Source organism: Callithrix jacchus, chromosome 16, assembly GCF_049354715.1.
Source record: "Callithrix jacchus isolate 240 chromosome 16, calJac240_pri, whole genome shotgun sequence".
Lineage (NCBI taxonomy): Eukaryota > Metazoa > Chordata > Mammalia > Primates > Cebidae > Callithrix > Callithrix jacchus.
Genome location: NC_133517.1, coordinates 2811975 through 2832360, shown reverse-complemented (window position 1 = coordinate 2832360; position 20386 = coordinate 2811975). Strand labels below are relative to the sequence as shown.

General features: G+C 44.5%; 1 protein-coding gene and 1 long non-coding RNA gene across 3 annotated transcripts in view; both read right to left on the bottom strand.

The window, feature by feature from the left end:
• The window catches only part of PXDNL (peroxidasin like), a 513916-nt gene that overhangs the window by 470264 nt on the left and 23266 nt on the right, over positions 1 to 20386 (bottom strand). The gene's annotated exons all lie outside the window — the stretch shown is intronic.
• Positions 10779 to 12583, bottom strand: LOC103788449 (uncharacterized). The gene is made up of 3 exons (XR_001907533.4): positions 12442 to 12583; positions 11987 to 12169; positions 10779 to 11493 (listed from the first exon to the last, which is right to left on the bottom strand). It is a non-coding gene; the product is annotated as an uncharacterized LOC103788449 (long non-coding RNA).

Here is a 20386-nt window from a genome sequence, read left to right as displayed (position 1 = left end):
ATAGAGAATCTTAGAGTGTAGGATTGACAGCGAACGTGGGAAACAAAGCTCAAGCGTCTCTGAGAATAAAACACTGAGTAAATAGGGCTCTACCCTTAAGTTTTATTTCCATGCAATTTCAAAGGCAAACATCCATTGAAAACATGAGCTGGAAGAAATGAGAAGTACAGCTTTGATTTTTTATTTTACCCAAATTCCTACCTAAGGGGTCTGGGGAGTCATGCCCTACAAACCATAAATTCTCACCAGACGGGATTTATTTAACCCTATATATTGTGACCTACTTTTCAGTCTGACTCCAGCATAACAGTATGAGACAAGGAAAAAATATTTAGCCCCAAAATATATTTCCTTGCCACACCTTGAAATTGACCTGCAAAGTCTCTTGTGGGAAAAAGCCACATTCTATAGAGAATCCCCTTCCCCCCTTGTTTTTCTTCCTTCCTTCCCAGATCAAGGAGATAATCAACTAAGGGCCAGGCAGGCTTTTGAGTTGGGTAAGAAACAGTTCACAACCTGCCCTCTCTGAAGTCTGCTATCTGAGAGCTTCCTCTGCACAATCCTTTACCAACATTCCTTTCTATCGTCCCAGGTCTTTAGACAAACTCAACCAATTGTCAACCAGACAATGTTTAAATTTACCTATAACCTGGAAGCCTCCACTTTGAGTTGTCCTGCCTATCTAAACCAAACCAATGTATTTCTTAAACGTATTTAATTGATATCTCATGCCTTCCTAAAATGCACAAATCAAAGAGGTACCCCGACCACCTTAGGCACATGTTCTCAGGACCTCCTGAGGCCTGTGTCATGGGCCATGGTCATTCATATTTGGCTCAGAATAAATCTCTTAAAATCATTTTACAGATTCTGACTCTTTCCATCAACACAAAGTATATAGATAATCAGCCCCAGCCCTTTTATCTCTCAAATGTGAAAACAAGGCAAAGAGAAAACAAAATGTATAACACCTTTAATGATATATACTTTGCATAAAATCTACCTATCTAAAATGTACAATTTGGTGGTTTCCAGCATATTGACATAATTGTTCAACCATCACCACTGCCTAAGTTTAGAATATTTCCAACACCCCATAAAGAAACTCGATATCCATTAGCAGTAATTCCCCATCGTCCCTTCCCTAGCCCCAGAAAATCACTAATCTGCTTTTCCATCTCTATGATTTGTCTATTCCAGTTATTTATATTATATATATGATATCATAAAATGGGTAGTCTTTTGTGACTGGCTTCTTTCACTTCGCAAAATGTTTTAAAATATTATCCATGTTGTAGCATAAAGTTTTTATTGCCAATCATATTTTCTATTCTTCAGGGTTTTTTTGGAAAAATTTGTGAAGAAGTATTAATTATCCTTTGAATGTATGGTAGAATTCATCAGTGAAGCCACCTGGGCCTGGGATATAACAATGAGAATTTTTTTTTTTTTTTTGAGACAGAGTCTCGCTCTGTGGCCAGGTGCCAGGCTGGAGTGCAGTGGTATGATCTTGGCTCACTGCAACCTCTGCCTCCCAGGTTCAAGCAATTCTCCTGCGTCAGCCTCCTGAGTAGCTGAAATTACAGGCATGTGTCACCACCCCCAGCTAATTTTTGTATTTGTAGTAGAGACAAGGTTTCATCATGTTGGCCAGGATGGTCTTGATCTCTTGACCTCATGATCCGCCTGCCTTGGCCTCCCAAAGTGGTGGGATTACAGGTACGAGCCACCATGCCCAGACTGTCCTGCAATTCCTTAGATATCATTTCTTTCAGTTACTGAAAGTGTTTATAACAGTCTTTGTCAAGTAAGCCCAACATCGGAGTGAGTGTTCTTAGTACTGATTGCCCTTCCCCTGGGTGAGCAGTCCTTTCCTCTTTTGTTTTTTTTCTCTTTGCCTTTCTCTATCTCTGTCTCTTCCCCTCCCCCTTCTACTTTGAAAACTGAACGTTTAACATAATATAACAGGGCAACTCTAAAAATCTGAACCCCTTCCTAGTTTTGATGTTTTCCCTGCTTGTTTAGTGATTTTCTAAGATGAGTTCTGTAAAGTCTGTATTGTTTGTCATGTGAGGCTGCTGAAGTTTCTACTCGGCTAACTGTTAGCTAATTATTTGACAGAGGTTTCCTCAAACGCCTTGAACCAATGAGTCTCCCATGGTTTGCTCAGGGGCTGTGTATGTGTGTGTCCTGAGGCACGCCTTCAACACTCTGAGAGCCTGCCTCTGTGCCTTAGCCTTCACTTCCTGCTGTGCAGAGCCTCAGGATCCCCTACCATATTTGTATGGTCTTCTAGATCCCCTGGAATATGTCAGAAAAACATGTTATGTGTTCAAAGCCTGCTACAGGTGTTTCATTTTTCAGATTTTCCTTTTAAAATTTTTGGCTATCCTCTCGTTTGCCACAACAGGTATAACTGCCACGGGCTACTTTGATATATTAAATAATTGCGGCTGATGTTTTCAACCAAAGCCCTGAGGCTAACACGTTACTCACGGAGAGAGTTCTGGTCTCAAGACATTTGTGAATGGGAATTTTCCACAATGTTTCCAGACAGGACAAATAATGACGATCACCTGCCTTTGTTTAGCATCTCCCAACCTATTCTTTCGTCTTACTGGTTTCTAGGCTCCTGATTTGAGAGTTACCGTGGCTGTGAGGCTGTTGCTTTTCAAGGCTACTGCGGACGGAGGTGGAGAGAAAGCGAAGGGAATCGACTAAGTTCAAACCTCACAAAGCGGTGAACCAAGCTCACTGTTCTGAGATTCAGTCACTTTTGTATAGATGTTCCTTGAACTGTTGCAAGCCTTTCTTTCTTTTTTTTTTTTTGCTTTTCGGGGGAAGTGGATTTTTGAAAGTCCTTGCTCTGCTATTCCGAGCGTTTCCTCTGAAGAGGATTTAACTGACTTGTTCAGGGCCAACAGCTACTTCATGTGAACTGAGTTTCACGTCAAATTTTGATGATCTTTCTGATATAATAGGAGTAAATGAATTACAGGAAGTTAACTTCATTATATTCAAGTTTATACATGAGTGAAAGTTCTGGGGGGGGAAAGGAATTCATGAGAAAACTCATAATGTCAGTAACGACCAAATTCTGAAAGTTCAGGTAATCAGGTTAATACAGGACTCGGTTTTCTCAGCATTCACAAGCCATGAAGAATTTGAAAGAGAAGAGGAAAAGGAACCTGAGGGCCATAAGCTGGATTGAATCCTTTATATGCAGACATGTGCACACACACACACATTATAACTACAAAACACAGAAGGGCGGCACGTTCAACACCACCACTCTATGTGTTATAAATGAGGCCAAAACGGAATGAACAGGAATGCACATCACTGGTGGGCAGAGGAACCGTGGAACGAACTGCACGTCTTCTAGCTGAGTCACACCAAAGTCATTCCACCAAACGTCTATTAACGGTTTACTATGTGCCCAGCAGTTCTTACGGGAAGAAATACTGACTGCTCCTCAGAATTTGTAGTTGAGGCCCAGATGAAGACCCAGCCCATGTCCACCCTCATAAAACTGGTCCAATAGCTACCGTGACTCCAAAAACCTGCTCAAATATTGGAAAAGCTTCTGACTTCAAATCTGTGCAAGCTCTGGGCTCCTGCCACCTGCCCCTACTCTTACTCCAGCTCGTGATGGAATTAACCTTCAGCTCCTGACTTTGTGGCTGAGTACACTTTTTCCTGGTTCATGATATTTGATAGTGGGTGCTGCCTTCGCAGCTCTCAGCCCCAGTCTCCGGGTAGTCTTGATCATCCTCATGTGAAACCTTTGCCCATTCTCTCTAGCCATCCAAGAGCCACGTGCCTTTAGGAATTTGATCATTTCCTACTTCTTCAATAATGCCTTCTTTTCCTGTGGTACATGTTTTGACATGTAATCATAGATATTTCATACTAAAAGAAACTTAGAACCCCCATGCATTAGAAATGAAACTGAAGGCTAATCTGATTAGCCTCACCAAACTTTACCTTAGTCACTTGCTTCTAGTTGATATTAAAATCCGTATAGCTAAAAGTCACATAGCTAAGCAACATATAGCTGCACTCCCACCGTCTTCCTTGTAGACAGTGTCTCCGATGCATAGGTCACCATGGAAATGTTTCCTTAAGTTGTTTTTCAGGAAGTTGGAATCAGCTCTTGTCCAGTTCAAGCCAGCCGAGACCACTGACCCTTCAACTGGACCCGAGTGAATATCCCATGGGTGACCTTTTGAGGTCAGAGGGCCAAAATCTCCGCCCTCTCATCACGGTAATGCTGCTGTTTTGTGAACATGCCATGAAGAGCTATGAAACTCGACTGTACTTGCACAGATCATGGATCACCTCACTTTTCCTTATCCCCATCACCTTTCCCTATGCTTCAGCCCACCTGGCTCCTCTATCCCATTAATATCCCTAAAACCCCATCTCCAAGGAGACAGATTTGACTGCTGTTCTCCCATCTTCTCACTCAGCTGCCTGTAAATAAAATCTTTCCTCCACTGCAAACTTGTCATATCAGCGAGTAGCTTACTATACAACAGGCAGACGAGCCTTGTTCATTACAGAACCATTACATGCCATTCTTTTTTTTTTTTTTTGAGACAGAGTTTTGCTCGTTACCCAGGCTGGAGTGCAATGGCGCGATCTTGGCTCACTGCAACCTCCGCCTCCTGGGTTCAGGCAATTCTCCTGCCTCAGCCTCCTGAGTAGCTGGGATTACAGGCACGCGCCACCATGCCCAGTTAATTTTTGTATTTTTAGTAGAGATGGGGTTTCACCATGTTAACCAGGATGGTCTCGATCTCTTGACCTCGTGATCCACCCGCCTCAGCCTCCCAAAGTACTGGGATTACAGGCGTGAGCCACCGCGCCCGGCCTCTTTTTTTCTTTTTGAAACAGAGTCTCACTCTCTTGCCTAGGCTGGAATGCAGTAGCACAATCTCGGCTCACTGCAACCCCCGCCTCCCGCGTTCTAGCGATTCTCCTGCCTCAGCCTTCAGAGTAGCTGGGATTACAGGTATGTGCCACCACACCTGGCTAATTTTTGTATTTTTAGTAGAGATGGGGTTTCACTAAGTTGGTCAGGCTGGTCTCGAACTCATGACCTCATGATCCACCCATCTTAGCTTCCCAAAGTGCTGGGATTACAGGCATGAGCTTGTGCTTGGGTAACATCCCATTCTTCCAATAAGCTTTGATTGAATAGCTATGATCAAGGTGGCAAAGACAGTCTAGGCCTTCATCGAGCTAATAGTAAAGCAAAAACAGAAGCTCCAAGAACACTGGCTTAGCTGGATGGGCTCAACATGGGGATGGAGGCTCAGCATGGGGTTGGAGGCTCAGCATGGGGATGGAGGCCCAGAGTGGGGATGGAGGCCCAGCATGGGGATGGAGGCCCAGCGTGGGCATGGAGGCGCAGCGTAAAGATAGACGCTCAGCATGGGAATAGGGGCTCAGAGTGGGGATGGAGGCATCCAGACTTCTGCTCAAAGGAGTTTTTTCCTCTGGTTTTTTGCTTGCTACAGAATGTAACTGGCTTTTCTCCTCATTGGTCCATGAATCCAGGAAGCAACAGTCTTTATATAATCCTTTCCATGTCTCCCGCTGTCTCCTGTCTCTTGATCAGAATGCACAGGCCTTCAGCAGGATCTGTGACATAAACTACTCACGCAGTTTAAAGTCAGAACAGCTGCGCCATCGTCCTAAACCAGGCAAATCGCTCTCGTATCTCCTGTGGGGTAGATATCTTCACCGCAGATTAAGCTGGAGAGAATGAACACGTTAAAGCTGGGAGAAATATTTCAGGATACCTTGGGGCAGTGAGCCGTGTGGTGCCTGCTCCCAGTGATGGATGGAACCACTTGGCAAGCGGCTGTCAGAGGGAGGGCAGCGCTTCATGTACAAGACGTAAACATCTCTCCAACAGTGACCAGTACTGCACACCACGCCTTCTTCCCACGAAAGGAAAGTGCTGTTTCCGCCGTCACAGCCGCACGGACAGCAGCGGCAGCCACGGCACAGTCTTGGATCCCTAGACAATGGCACATATTCCGTAGCATGCTGCTATCGGTCTTGTCTCTGGAAGCCAAAAACAACAGCAGGACTGAAGAGTGATTTGAAACCAGGGACCTACGGTTTGATTTTCAAAAATATGTCCAAAATAAAAACATGTCCAGCCAAATTCGCCAAGTGACACAGAAACACTCTGTGCTCCTGAGAAATCTCAACACCACAGAGAACATTAAGGAAAAGTTTCGGAACAAACAAAGCCAAACCACAGCAGTCCTATCTGACAAATTTCAGCAAAGACTACGTTATCCGATCATTTACAGCAAACACTGAATTAGGAGAGTTATAAAGAGTAACTTTTCTATCTGCACCAGACGCTTATAATTTAGAGGAAAAATAAATGTATACATTATGAAAAATGACACAATCTACCTACTGTAATCCTCACAGGCCTACAGTGAAAACACACAGTGACTTTGGTGTCTCAGGACACTTCCTGACCCTGCTTCCTGACCAGGTTTCAGGAGCTGTCCCTCAGATGACAAAGACCCCATCCTTGGGGACAGTTAAGGAAAGATGACCCGGGAAGTATGTCACTTGCTTTTAGGGTCATCCTTGAGCACAGAATGGAGACAGAGACAGAGAGAAAAAGCAAAAAGAGACAGAAGCAGAGAGAGTCAGAGAACAAGGAAAAAGCCAGAGAAACAACTGAGAGAGACAGAGAAACAGAAAGAGACAGAGAGAAAGAGACCAGGCTCTTCTGCCTGGAAGCAGCCGAGCACGAGGCTGCTGGACCAGGCGCTCCCTGGATTCCACACCTCAGCCACTGGTCCACACACGTGGTTTATTTGGAATAAAGAGGGTTAGAAATATCAGGATGATAATAAGATCAACTATGGATATATGCAAACCCACACATTTGAAAACAAAAGCGCCAGCTAACATTCGATTATTCACTCTCTGTCAGACACCATGCTTCGCCTTTCCGTATATTATATCATTGAAGCCTCATGACAAACAGGCAGGTAAGTAGTTTTGTTGCCCACCCTCCCCCTACCTTTTTAAAAAAAGTCATATTCAAGGTCAGTGCTGGTAAGGCAGGGAGCCAGCCCCAGCCTCTGGCTCTAGAGCATGCCGTGGGAAGCACCACGTCACAGCCACTCTTTCACTCGGCCACAGGACTCAGATGCAGGCTTCTGCGGCCCCCCTGGGAGAAGAAGGGGCTGTGAAATAGTCTCACCGCACAACGCTCTTCATGAGCAAGGAGGGACGTCACAGTGCAGAGAAACAGATTCAGGGTGAACTAGACATCAAAAAGGCAAACCAGTAGCCCCAGTCCTCCCACAATCACCTTCCAGAGTTTGTTCCCAAGTTTCCATCTCAGGAAGCAAGAAGTGCAATGCAGGTTTATTATGTACTCATTGACTAAGCCAGCATCTCGCTCTGTCGCCAGGCTGGGGTGCAGTGGTGCAATCTCAGCTCACTGTAATCTCTGCCTCCCAGGTTCAAGTGGTTCTCCTGCCTCAGCCTCTGGAATTGCTGGAACTACAGGTGCACCCCACCTGGTCCAGCTAATTTTTGTATTTTTAGTTGAGGTGGGGTTTCACCATGTTGGCCAGATGGTCTCGATCTCTCGACCTCATGATCTGCCCGCCTCGGCCTCCCAAAGTGATGGGATAACAGGCTGAGCCACCTCACCAGGCCACAGGTTTATTTTTGGACTGGGATTCCTCTTTAGAAGTCAATGGGGTCAGATTGCTTTGTTACAGTTTTACAATGCTAGTTACTTTTCTTCGCAGTTATTAAGTTTAACGTTCTGCTAAGAAACAATGTTTTCACACTTTCACACTGAAACGGCCTTCTTTAACTAAGCATATACCATTTACCATTTTCACAACGAATTCCTCAAGATTATTCCACGGAACCGTATCTTTATGTGTAATGTATGAAAAAGTGGTTTGTAGCCTTTCTTTCTTTCTTGAAAGAGGAGCTTAAACATCAGCATTGCTACTGGGATTAAGATTCAGAAAATCACAGGGACATGTAAATTGAGATAATGCAAAGACAGTTCATACGTAGAATCAAACTTTAAATGAGCATTAAATACTAATTGCCAGTGTAATTTCAGCACTTCGATATGCATGTTTTTAGTCTAATTTAGAAGAAAGTCATTTAAGTAAAATTCTGCGATTGTAACTGTTTAATGGCAATTGAAACAGCAGATTCTTTCATTTTCTAGTATACAAAACTTTAAGCGACTGTTTAAACTGTGGTTTGCATTCTGTTTCTGCTACTTTCTGAGAATAATCAGAACAGTTCTCCCCACTTCAAAGCAATAATGTTGAACCTCCTAAGACTAAAACAAATGTAACTTCCAATGGTACTCACTAGTTAATAAAATATTTTTTCTGTTTTTTAAAGCCTATGCTTTATTGCTTTCCAGAGAAGTATGCTCGATGTTACTTCTTCTAAATTATCCATGATTGGGAAGATTAAAATATTAACGACTTTTGATTGAGGAGGTGTTTAAAATAACCACGTAAACCTTCTGATATGGATGTTCACAAGGGAGGTTTACAAAGATAAATTAGAAATCTGTGAATATCGTGCATGCAAAAGAATGGCTCTTGATGATTTTTGTTAAAATACCAGTGTGGCTTTTTATCATTTCCTATCATAATATTGGCAAAAACAAAGGAAAATAAACAAAAATACAACAATTTGAAGTAGAAAATCTTTAAAACAAATTCTCCTATGTTGTTTTGTAAAGTTTACATGAAATAGGAAAAATGCATTTAATATCATTTTACACTTTCAAACCTCAGAATACAAGAATACAATCCTCAGATACATGGTACTTTTTTTTTTTTTTTTTTTTTTTGAGACAGTCTTGCTCTGTCTCCAGGCTGGAGGGCATTAGGGCCCTATCTCAGCTCATTGCAACCTCCACCTCCCGGGTTTAAGCAATTCTCCTGCCTCAGGATACATTTTAAAGTTATTGTGAAATTTTACTCTTCCTTGAATTCACCCAATGAAGAAGTTTCTGAAAGTCTATAACAGAATGATTTGCTTCCTTCTAAAATTAAATATGTACATAAGTATAACATTTAATGGGTTTTGTTCTCCCTTTAAATACATTGAAAGTATATTTATACAACTTTCATTCACTTAGGTAGGTTGCTTATTAATTACTATCTGTCCATCCACAAAGGCCATTACCGCAAATGTATAGAATGAGCTGATTACTAAAATAAGAAGACTCAGTAGCGTAAGAGTGAAAACAAAGCTAATGAAATTTTGTAGCCCCCAAAGAGAAGACACTATATAGAGCATAAATAGAAAATAAGTTTTCTTAATATTTCTTAACTGTATCACAAAATTAATCGAAAATACCAAAGCCAACTTAAATGGCTCACTTTATTGCCATTCCAGTGTGTAAAGTTTTCAATTCCGCGTGGAACGCGTTTCTCTGATTCTCTGCAGGGCTCACCAGTGTCACCCTGACAAAGCCCCCCGCCTTGAGTAAACCTCATACAGGCTTCTCTGACCCCGCTTCTCAATGAGGCCTCCCCCTGGCACCTTGCCTTGGCCTGCTAGTCCAGTTGTAGCAAGAGTCCCGCTAAGTTGGATTCTTTAGCAAGAATCCCTCCACCCTTGAAGTCTCCTCTTAAGTCAGTTTCCATCCAGTGACCGCCTCGGTCTGCTCACTGGCTGTAGTTCCCCAGCTGTCTTGGCTGTATTTAAAGTTGAGCCCATCTCTTTCCGCTACTCCAGTAGTCTTGACATACATCACAATAGTCCTGAATAATTTTCTCTTTAACATTCCCCCTTCTGCTCTGCCCTGGTTTTCATGCTGTTTCTTAGCCCAGGAACAAATGCAGACATAGACGGTCCGCACAGATGGCCCCTCCACACCTTACAGCTGGCAACGTAAGATACATCACTGTGGGTTTACCCAAGTCCAGATTCAAACTTCCAATATGTTCATATTAAAGTAAAAGCAAAGCAGGTATACAAAGTGCAATGCTTGAACTACTCATTTCCTATAAGATATCTTATAGCCACATGCCCATTTAAATTATGTGAAATGGTGAGAGTCTCTAAAACCTGCTTAATGTCACTGCTTCCTCCCATGGTGGGAATACAAGCTTCAATCTTCCAACACTGACCCCGTAGGGTGACGATGTCGAGTCACCTAGTGGCTCTGAGCCTACGTTCACACCCCCAAGGCAGGAATAAGATTTTATCTACCTTATAAGATGGTCGTGATAATGAGCGTGTCAGTGCACAGCAAGTGCCTGGGGTGACACTGGAAGGGAAGAATTCTCAGTCAACGTAAGCTGCACAAAAATTATCAGGAGGAGAAAGTAAAATCGTAGCTGCCACCAGGTGTCTAATGCCAGATAAAGTACAATCAGCCACAGAAAGAAGAAGGCCATTTGCTTTCCAACTTTACTTTCCGTTCTCGTTTCGGATCATTGAATTTTTAACGCGGATTTAGGCAGCACCAAACATGCACCCTTCATGAAGTCAACTGGATGTCATTAAGTTATTCTTTGGTGCTGGCCAGGCGAGGTGGCTCATGTCTGTAATCCCAGCACTTTGGGAGGCCAAGGCGGGTGGATCACCTGAGGTCAGGAGTTCGAAACCACTCTGGCCAACATGGTGAAGCCCCGTCTCTATTAAAAATACAAAAATTAGCCAGGCGTGATCACGGGCACCTGTAATCCCAGCTACTCGAGAGTCTGAGGCAGGAGAATCGCTTAAACCTGGGAGGTGAAGGTTGCAATGAGCCAAGATCACACTACTGCACTTCAGCCTGGGAGACGAGAGGAAAACTCCATTTCAAAAACAAAACAGAACAACAACGACAACAAGTTATTCTGCGGTGTGTATTGGAAAACACAAAAGGAACAGAAATATAGAGCCAGGGATGAAAGCCGTAAATACTAGCAAATGCTCAGAAGCTCAAGACCGGAAATAAATACTTACCAATAAATTCATAAGTGAACAAAACCAGTGTGACCTTTATTCCTTCACACACAAAATTTCACTACTGTGAATTTCATGATGGGGACTTTGGAGAGCAGCCACTAGGAAGCTCTGCCCTGTGTCCCCTGTGGCAGGCTATGCTTCTGAACTCTAATTCTTTGCTGTCATGGAATAATCACACCACAGTGTCAGCCTATGTAAGATACTCATCGCTCCCCTCCACGCACAGTTTCTAAGCCGTAATTTCCTAGTTGAGTGGTTTCTACAGATGACGTGTTCTTAGGGATGTTATGCTCATTATTTATTTCCTATTCACAACTTTTCCAGCGAGATATTATCACTATTACAGAAGAAGATACAGGCTCCAAGAGACTGCACAGGTTGCCCGAACCGACAGGACTGGAAAGTAGCAGAGCCGTGATCCAAGGTCAAGTCGGCGAGACTTCAAACTCCAGCTCGTTCTTCTCTGCTCTGCAGCCTCCCACGATTTCACTTTTAAATGAAAGATAATGATAATTCCTAAAATAACTGCTATGTCTTCTTTCTGGCATTCCAATTGCTGCCAGAAGCTATATTTTATTTCTGATTCAGTCTTTGCAAGTATTTCCTTTCCAACAGTATGCTCTTTTACTTCCTAAAGAATACACTGATTTCTGCTATTTACAGCTCTGAGATTGTAAAGACTGACAATCTAGGAAGAACTTCATGCTGCCGACAACCTTTCACTGGGTCTTGACTTTTCTCTACCTCAGGGCTATCACCCCGACCTGGCTCTCAGAGATTGTCAAACACTATGTCCATTTCTACTCATAAACAAAGACACATGTTAAAGTAAATAACCACTAATAAAAAGGGGGTAGAGTAGAAAAGATAATACTGCAGTGAGACTATGGGTAGACATGAATATTTTACGTGTACAGGTTGATAGCTTCCCATCAGTACATGAGCTCTATGTGATTAAAACAGGCCCTCCTCCCCTACTCACCCCATCACCCAGTTTCCAAGTGTCCTCTAGGCCAAGGCTATGCGCAAGGGAAGGTCACATATATCATCATCTGACAGCGAGGTGAAGTCCCTGTGGGCACCTATGTGAGTTTCCAGGGTGGCTGAGAGGGAACTGCCATCTAATCCAAACAGCCAGCCACAAGGTCCCAGATGTCAGGAACGCCTGACGGTAAGAGTGAGGAAAGGAATCAAATAGGCCAGTGGAAACAGCACAGTACGGTGATGCGGGGGGCAGAGGGGAGGGGACGGAGCAGTGGAAACAGCACAGTACGGTGATGCGGGGGGCAGAGGGGAGGGGACGGAGCAGTGGAAACAGCACAGTACGGTGATGCGGGGGGGCAGAGGGGAGGGGACGGAGCAGTGGAAACAGCACAGTACGGTGATGCGGGGGCAGAGGGGAAGGGGTGGAGCTGCCGCTGGCAGCTGGCCCATTACCTTGAGAAAGCCTGTGCCCAGAGAAGTCAGGCCCAGGCAGCAGAAATGAAGGACGAGCAGAGACGGAGAGGGCTGATGGCACAGAGTTCCCGGTTCTGATCCACCAAGTACGTGTGCCCATAAATTCTATCTCGTGGATTCTGCTCTGACAACAGTGCACGTTCTTGGCAACCAGAAGGCTGCCAAACGCTAGTTGGCTGTCTTCATTCCTTTTTATCTGTGACGATGAAAGCAGCACTCACAAACACAGGCAGGCAGGGACATCACTTGGCAGTCGCAGGCTGTAAGGGGCATCTTGAACCTGGCTCTTCAAAGCACTGTTCCCACACTCACACTATTGTCACCAGAGAGCTTGTTAGAAATGCAGAGCCTTAGCCTGGCGTGGCTCACGCCTGTAATCCCAACATTTTAGGAAGCTGAGGCAGGTGGATAACCTGAGGTCAGTAGTTCAAGACCAGTCTGGCCAACATGGGGAAACCCCATCTCTACTAAAAATAAAAAAAAATTAGCTGGGTGTGGTGGCCAGGCCTGTAATTCCAGCTATTGAGGAGGCCGAGGCAGGAGAATTGCTTGAACAAAGGAGGAAGAGGTTACGGTGAGCTGAGATCACGCCATTGTACTCCAGCCTGGGCAATATAGTGAAACTCTGCCTTAAAAATAAATAAATAAATGAAAAAGAAATGCAGAGCCTCAGGCCCTCCGAGGATCCGATGATTCTGAAAGGGATCTATAACCCAGTGATTTGCAGGCACAATAAACTTTGAGGAATACTAATGCAGATACTGAAAAATGCCACCAAAATGAAATAATGTATTTTCTCAAAGAAAATTCTCAGACACCCAAAAATACACATGTAAATTCCCATGAGTCTGAGAACCACAGGTGAAGAAACACTGGTCTAGGAGACCACACACTTGCCTGCTCATCCCACACTGAGAAACCATCAAAACTCATGTGTGGGGAATGTCTCAGTCAGCTTGGCTGCTGTAACAAACTACCATATGCTGAGTCACTTATAAACAACATCTTCTCACAGCGTCTCCGAATAATGGAATAGCCGAGGGACCTCTCTAGGACCTCTGTTTTTTCTTTTTCTTTTTTTTTTTGAAACAGAGTTTCATTCTTGTCATCCAGGCTGGAGTGCAGTGGTGCGATCTCAGCTCACTGCAACCTCCACCTCCTGGGTTCAGGCAATTCTCCTGCTTCAGCCTCCTGAGTACCTGGGATTTCAGGTACGTACCACCACCCCCAGCTAATTTTTCTATTTTTAGTAGAGACGGGGTCTCAGCATGTTGGCCAGGCTGTCCTCGAACTCCTGACCTTAGGCGATCCACCCACCTAGGCCTCGCAAAGTGCTGGGATTACAGGTATGAGCCACTGCGCCTGGCCTCTGCGGCCTCTTTCATAGGAACAGTAACCCCATTCATGAGGGTTCTACCTTTATGACCTAATGAGAGCTCCATCCTCAATACCTAATCATTTCCCAGAGGCCCCACTACCAAATACCATCACGTCGGGAGTTAGGATTCCAACACATGAATTTCAGGTGTCACAAACACTTAGGGGTCTACAGCACATAAGTTAAATAAAATATTTACATTATAGACACGCATCGTGGAAAGGAGACCTCTATAAATCAGAAGTGTGCCTTTTGTGAGGAAGGTTTTCTAGGATAAAGGAAAGTGAGAAGAAGATGCAGCCTCTTGTTTCTGACTTTGTGTGCCTGGCGTAGATGCTGGGGGCACATGCACGCACCCAGCCACGTTGTCTAAAAGCATTAAAAGAATGAGTACACTTGCAGGCACCATAGAAGAGCTGCTGATTCAAATGGCTTTGGACTGCCCAGCCAGTCAGTTGGGACTTCACCATGCATGGAGGCACACCAGTTTCCCTACGGCTCTTCCTCCAGCTATAGAGGGTTCAGCCTCTTGATACTGATTCACTTTACATTTTTTCTGAGTCTTGCTTTCTTCTCCTCATAACCTTCCTTTCAGTGGAAACTGTTCAGTAGCATAATTATATTCACATAAAACATGTTTCCTGGGCTCCTCCCCTTCCAAAGATAGGAAAAGGCCAGGGAAAATATGTTAGCAAAGGGGAGAAACAGGGTGGCACAGCCTGGCAGGAGAGGCTGAGGTCTGCTGCTCGCACGCGCTCACAGGCTCATTGATCCTTGCTATTCAGTCTCCGTTTTCAGGTATTATCCTCTCATGTCATCATCCAATCCAGAGGAAGAAACGCAAAAGCTCTGCTGACACACAGACACGTGTGCCCAGAGGCACTCTCACCTCCAGCCTGGCTGAGGCTGCTCCTGCCCGGAACCCCGCCCCACCCTCCTCACGGTCACGTCCAGCTGATCCTTAGCTATCGCCTCGTCACCACATGTGTTCCAGTGATCTGCTGCTACAGTTAACCACAGCGTAGGTCAGGAATTTGGGCAAAACAGCAGGGTGGGCCGGTCTCCGCCCACTGGTGTCTAGGGGTTCAGATGATAAAAAGGAAAGACTGACCTCACAGGACCATTGCCAGGAGTGCCCACTCCCAGCCCCTGGATGCTGGACCCTTGCAAGGGGCCCAGTGCTCCAGGAGTGAGTGTTGCAGTGAACAGCAGTGCTGCCTGGCCTTCAGAGAGGCCTCGGGCTTCCCCCTCATTCTGTGGATGAAAGCAGTCACCGCATGTCCAGGTTCAAGGAGAAGGGCTGAGCTCCAAGTTCAAGGGTAAGAGGGTCAAAGCATAAGCCACCAGGTTTCAATGGCACAAAGAAAGAGAAGTGCTGAATCCTTACATTAGCAGGATAAATGCTTTTATCAGTTCCCTTCCATGGCAGGACTAATCACGGCCATTGAAAGGTTTACTGTCATTCTCTATAGATCATCAGCTTCTGTTTGTTTTGTTTTGTTTTTCTTTTTCTTTTTTTCTTTTGAGACAGAGTTTCACTCTTGTTACCCAGGCTGGAGCGCAATGGTGCGATCTCAGCTCACTGCAACCTCCGCCTCCTGGGTTCAGGCAATTCTCCTGCCTCAGCCTCCTGAGTAGCTGGGACTACAGGCACGCGCCACCATGCCCAGCTAATTTTTGTATTTTTAGTAGAGACGGGGTTTCACCATGTTGACCAGGATGGTCTCGATCTCTTGACCTCGTGATCTACCCGCCTCGGCCTCCCAAAGTGCTGGGATTATAGGTGTGACCCACTGAGCCCGCCCGACTATCAGCTTCTTAAAGAACTTACTCATCTTCTTCTGCCGAATTCAGTGCAGGGCACATAGTGGTCACTGGTAAAATATTTGTTGAACAAATTGTTCCACACAAGATACTGACAGATGCTTCTTAATCTCATCTCATATGTATTGACTTACACTGAATAACATGTCTAGCATATTCTCACTCCTTTACAGCACACTAAATAAAAGGAAGAATCTCAGTCTATGTAGCACAGCTTCCAATCAATGTCTCCAAGGCATGCTACATATCATGAGGCTAAATTATCCACCAGCAACCTTCTGAGGTTGACATAACCTTATTCCATAAAATTTCTTTTATAGGCAGAAAATTCACTTTAGTGGCTTAGGAACGTCCTGAATATGTCAGACTGTTTCCCTACTGAGCATTCCCTCTGCACTCAATTTAACAAGCAGGACAATCTGCGATTTTAACATTAATAATGCAAATAGACTTACAAAAAGAATACAGCATTCTTGCATCCACAGTGGCTAATGGTTTAGGCAACAGGCAATATCCATATAATTTTATAAAATTTTAGTTAAAACATATTGTTGCATAATTATGAGAATAGCTTCCTTTTGGGTAAAAAGTGTCAAGATGGGTTTAAAAATCAGTGTCGTTTTACTTGGAGACGATCGTCTTCCAGTTTTGTTTTGTTTTTTTTTTTGCTACAAGATAAATTCTTAAGTTGTATGCATTGGTGCCTAAAAACCAGATGGCATCACGTAGCTGTGCACAGCCCAAATACCACCAAGAAAAGTGCTTTGTTATGTCCACCATGCTGTATGCACAGCCCAAAGTGCCCACAGCTACTGGACATTGCAGAAACCCTCCTTCTGCGGCTCAGTCCAATAACACGTAATGCCTTTACTAACAGAGGACACGCAATGCCTTCACTAACAGAGGACACGCAATGCCTTCACTAACAGAGGACACGCAATGCCTTCACTAACAGAGGACACGCAATGCCTTTACTAACAGAGGACACGCAATGCCTTCACTAACAGAGGACACGCAATGCCTTCACTAACAGAGGACACGCAATGCCTCTACTAACAGAGGACACGTAATGCCTTCACTAACAGAGGACACGCAATGCCTTCACTAACAGAGGACACGCAATGCCTCTACTAACAGAGGACACGCAATGCCTTTACTAACAGAGGACACGCAATGCCTCTACTAACAGAGGACACGCAATGCCTTTACTAACAGAGGACACGCAATGCCTTCACTAACAGAGGACACGCAATGCCTTTACTAATAGAAGACACTCAATGCCTTTACTAACAGAGGACACGCAATGCCTCTACTAACAGAGGACACGTAATGCCTTCACTAACAGAGGACACGTAATGCCTTCACTAACAGAGGACACGCAATGCCTTCACTAACGGAGGACACGCAATGCCTTCACTAACAGAGGACACGTAATGCCTTCACTAACGGAGGACACGCAATGCCTTTACTAACAGAGGACACTCAATGCCTTCACTAACGGAGGACACGCAATGCCTTCACTAACAGAGGACACGCAATGCCTTTACTAATAGAAGACACTCAATGCCTCTACTAACAGAGGACACGCAATGCCTTCACTAACAGAGGACACGCAATGCCTCTACTAACAGAGGACACGCAATGCCTTCACTAACAGAGGACACGTAATGCCTTCACTAACAGAGGACACGCAATGCCTTTACTAACAGAGGACACGCAATGCCTTTACTAATAGAAGACACTCAATGCCTTTACTAACAGAGGACACTCAATGCCTTCACTAACAGAGGACACGCAATGCCTTCACTAACAGAGGACACGCAATGCCTTCACTAACGGAGGACACTCAATGCCTTCACTAACAGAGGACACGCAATGCCTTCACTAACAGAGGACACGCAATGCCTCTACTAACAGAAGACACTCAATGCCTCTACTAACAGAGGACACGCAATGCCTTCACTAACAGAGGACACGCAATGCCTCTACTAACAGAGGACACGCAATGCCTTCACTAACAGAGGACACGTAATGCCTTCACTAACAGAGGACACGCAATGCCTTTACTAACAGAGGACACGCAATGCCTTTACTAATAGAAGACACTCAATGCCTTTACTAACAGAGGACACGCAATGCCTCTACTAACAGAGGACACGTAATGCCTTCACTAACAGAGGACACGTAATGCCTTCACTAACAGAGGACACGCAATGCCTTCACTAACGGAGGACACGCAATGCCTTCACTAACAGAGGACACGTAATGCCTTCACTAACGGAGGACACGCAATGCCTTTACTAACAGAGGACACTCAATGCCTTCACTAACGGAGGACACGCAATGCCTTCACTAACAGAGGACACGTAATGCCTTCACTAACAGAGGACACTCAATGCCTTCACTAACGGAGGACACTCAATGCCTTCACTAACGGAGGACACGTAATGCCTTCACTAACGGAGGACACGCAATGCCTTTACTAACAGAGGACACGTAATGCCTTCAATAACAGAGGACACGTAATGCCTTCACTAACGGAGGACACTCAATGCCTTCACTAACGGAGGACACGTAATGCCTTCACTAACGGAGGACACGTAATGCCTTCACTAACGGAGGACACGTAATGCCTTCACTAACGGAGGACACGTAATGCGTTCACTAACGGAGGACACGTAATGCCTTCACTAACGGAGGTCACTCAATGCCTTCACTAACGGAGGACACGTAATGCCTTTACTAACGGAGGACACTCAATGCCTTTACTATCAGAGGACACGCAATGCCTTTACTAACAGATAATAACACGCAATGCCTTCACTAACGGAGGACACGCAATGCCTTCACTAACGGAGGACACGCAATGCCTTCACTAACGGAGGACACGCAATGCCTTTACTAACGGAGGACACGCAATGCCTTCACTAACGGAGGACACGCAATGCCTTTACTAACTAACGGAGGACACGTAATGCCTTTACTAACTAAGGGAGGACACGTAATGCCTTCACTAACAGAGGACACATAATGCCTTCACTAACGGAGGTCACTCAATGCCTTCACTAACGGAGGACACGCAATGCCTTCACTAACGGAGGACACGCAATGCCTTCGCTAACGGAGGACACACAATGCCTTTACTAACGGAGGACACGTAATGCCTTTACTAACAGAGGACACGCAATGCCTTTACTAACAGAGGACACGCAATGCCTTTACTAACAGAGGACACGCAATGCCTTTACTAACAGAGGATAAAGTGGTTCCAAACAGTTGTCCTTAGGAAAGAATCACAGAATGGAAATGTAATAATTTGATGCTTTTGATTGGTTTTCTGGAATGTCCACACTCCTTTAAAACTTTGCAGAGTACAACCCAGCAGTACAGGAGTTGGAAGCCAAAAAGTTTACATTGAATGGCAATTTTTTTCTACTCATGCATTATTATAACTAAACCACATAAAAATAATACTCAACTAAGTATCTTTGATATGGAACAAACAATGGATAAACTCCTGGAAAGCCCATTATTGAAATATATGCACCTAAATTTGGAGGATAGATGATCTCTACGCAACAGGGAGAAATTCCATATGTAACAGGAATTCTGAACCATAGGGACACATTGGCCAGATACCCAAGCTCCTACCACAGCATCTCCACCAAACAACGGTTGATATGTTTCCCAAGGCTTAGAATTAGTCTCCCTGGGAAGAAATTGGTACAATGGAATTAAGCACTGTAAGTCAATAGGGCTAAAACTATGTTTTTAGATAGAGTTGGAGGTTCTGCTCTTGAGTCATGACTATACATATCTTCTGGAAGATACACAGACTGTGATTAAATATTTCACCTCTCCACCAAAAAATCAGTTTGAAAACCATGTGAACTAGCAGGTATATGTTGGTAGAACAGGTCGTGGCATAGCACAACTGCTCAGAAATCTCTGCTCAACATGCTCTCGGTTTAGCAAACGGTAAAGCCTATGAGACCAAGAACTATCAAAGGCTCTTCTCTTTTTTCCCAGCAAGAAGTGGACACATTTGATAAATAATTTTACTTCCTCTGTCACCTCCAGAAAAGGCATTTCAATGAGACATCACTTTATGTTTGTTAATGTTTGGAAGATCCCTGCAAAACTACCGAGGAACCAAACTGCATATTTTACCAGTCAAAACGAATTATTTCTCCTTGACAAATGATGCTTTTCTATTGCTTTTATGAATTCTCAAGCAGATCGATCAGCATAATATATTCATACCAGAATCTCATTCATGACCTTTATGTGTTTCTTTCACATTTTCCGTAAAGGCAACGTGAAATCTTTGTAAGCAGCAGAGTACCCACAGGGCCTTTAGACAGTTCCCGAGCGTTCAGTACAGAGTACCATCGTGGGATAGCCGAGTTGCTGCACGCCTCTCATTACAGCCAATCTTAGCATCGCTCCTGATTGGATCAACGGCTCATCGAAACAAGTGCAACACGGTTAGTAACAAAAGACAACGGAAAGCCTGAACACACAATAAAGCGCTGGCTTGCTCGCCGGAGAGGCACGGATTCGGAAGCACAGAAACTTTTCTGCAGTTAGAAAACACCATCCTGCATTGCTTCCCTTTACAACATTGCTATAAATTTCATAGCACAGAACAGAATGTGTAGAAAAATACATATAAGGGCTGGGTGTGGTGGCTCACGCCTGTAATCCCAGCACTTTGGGAGG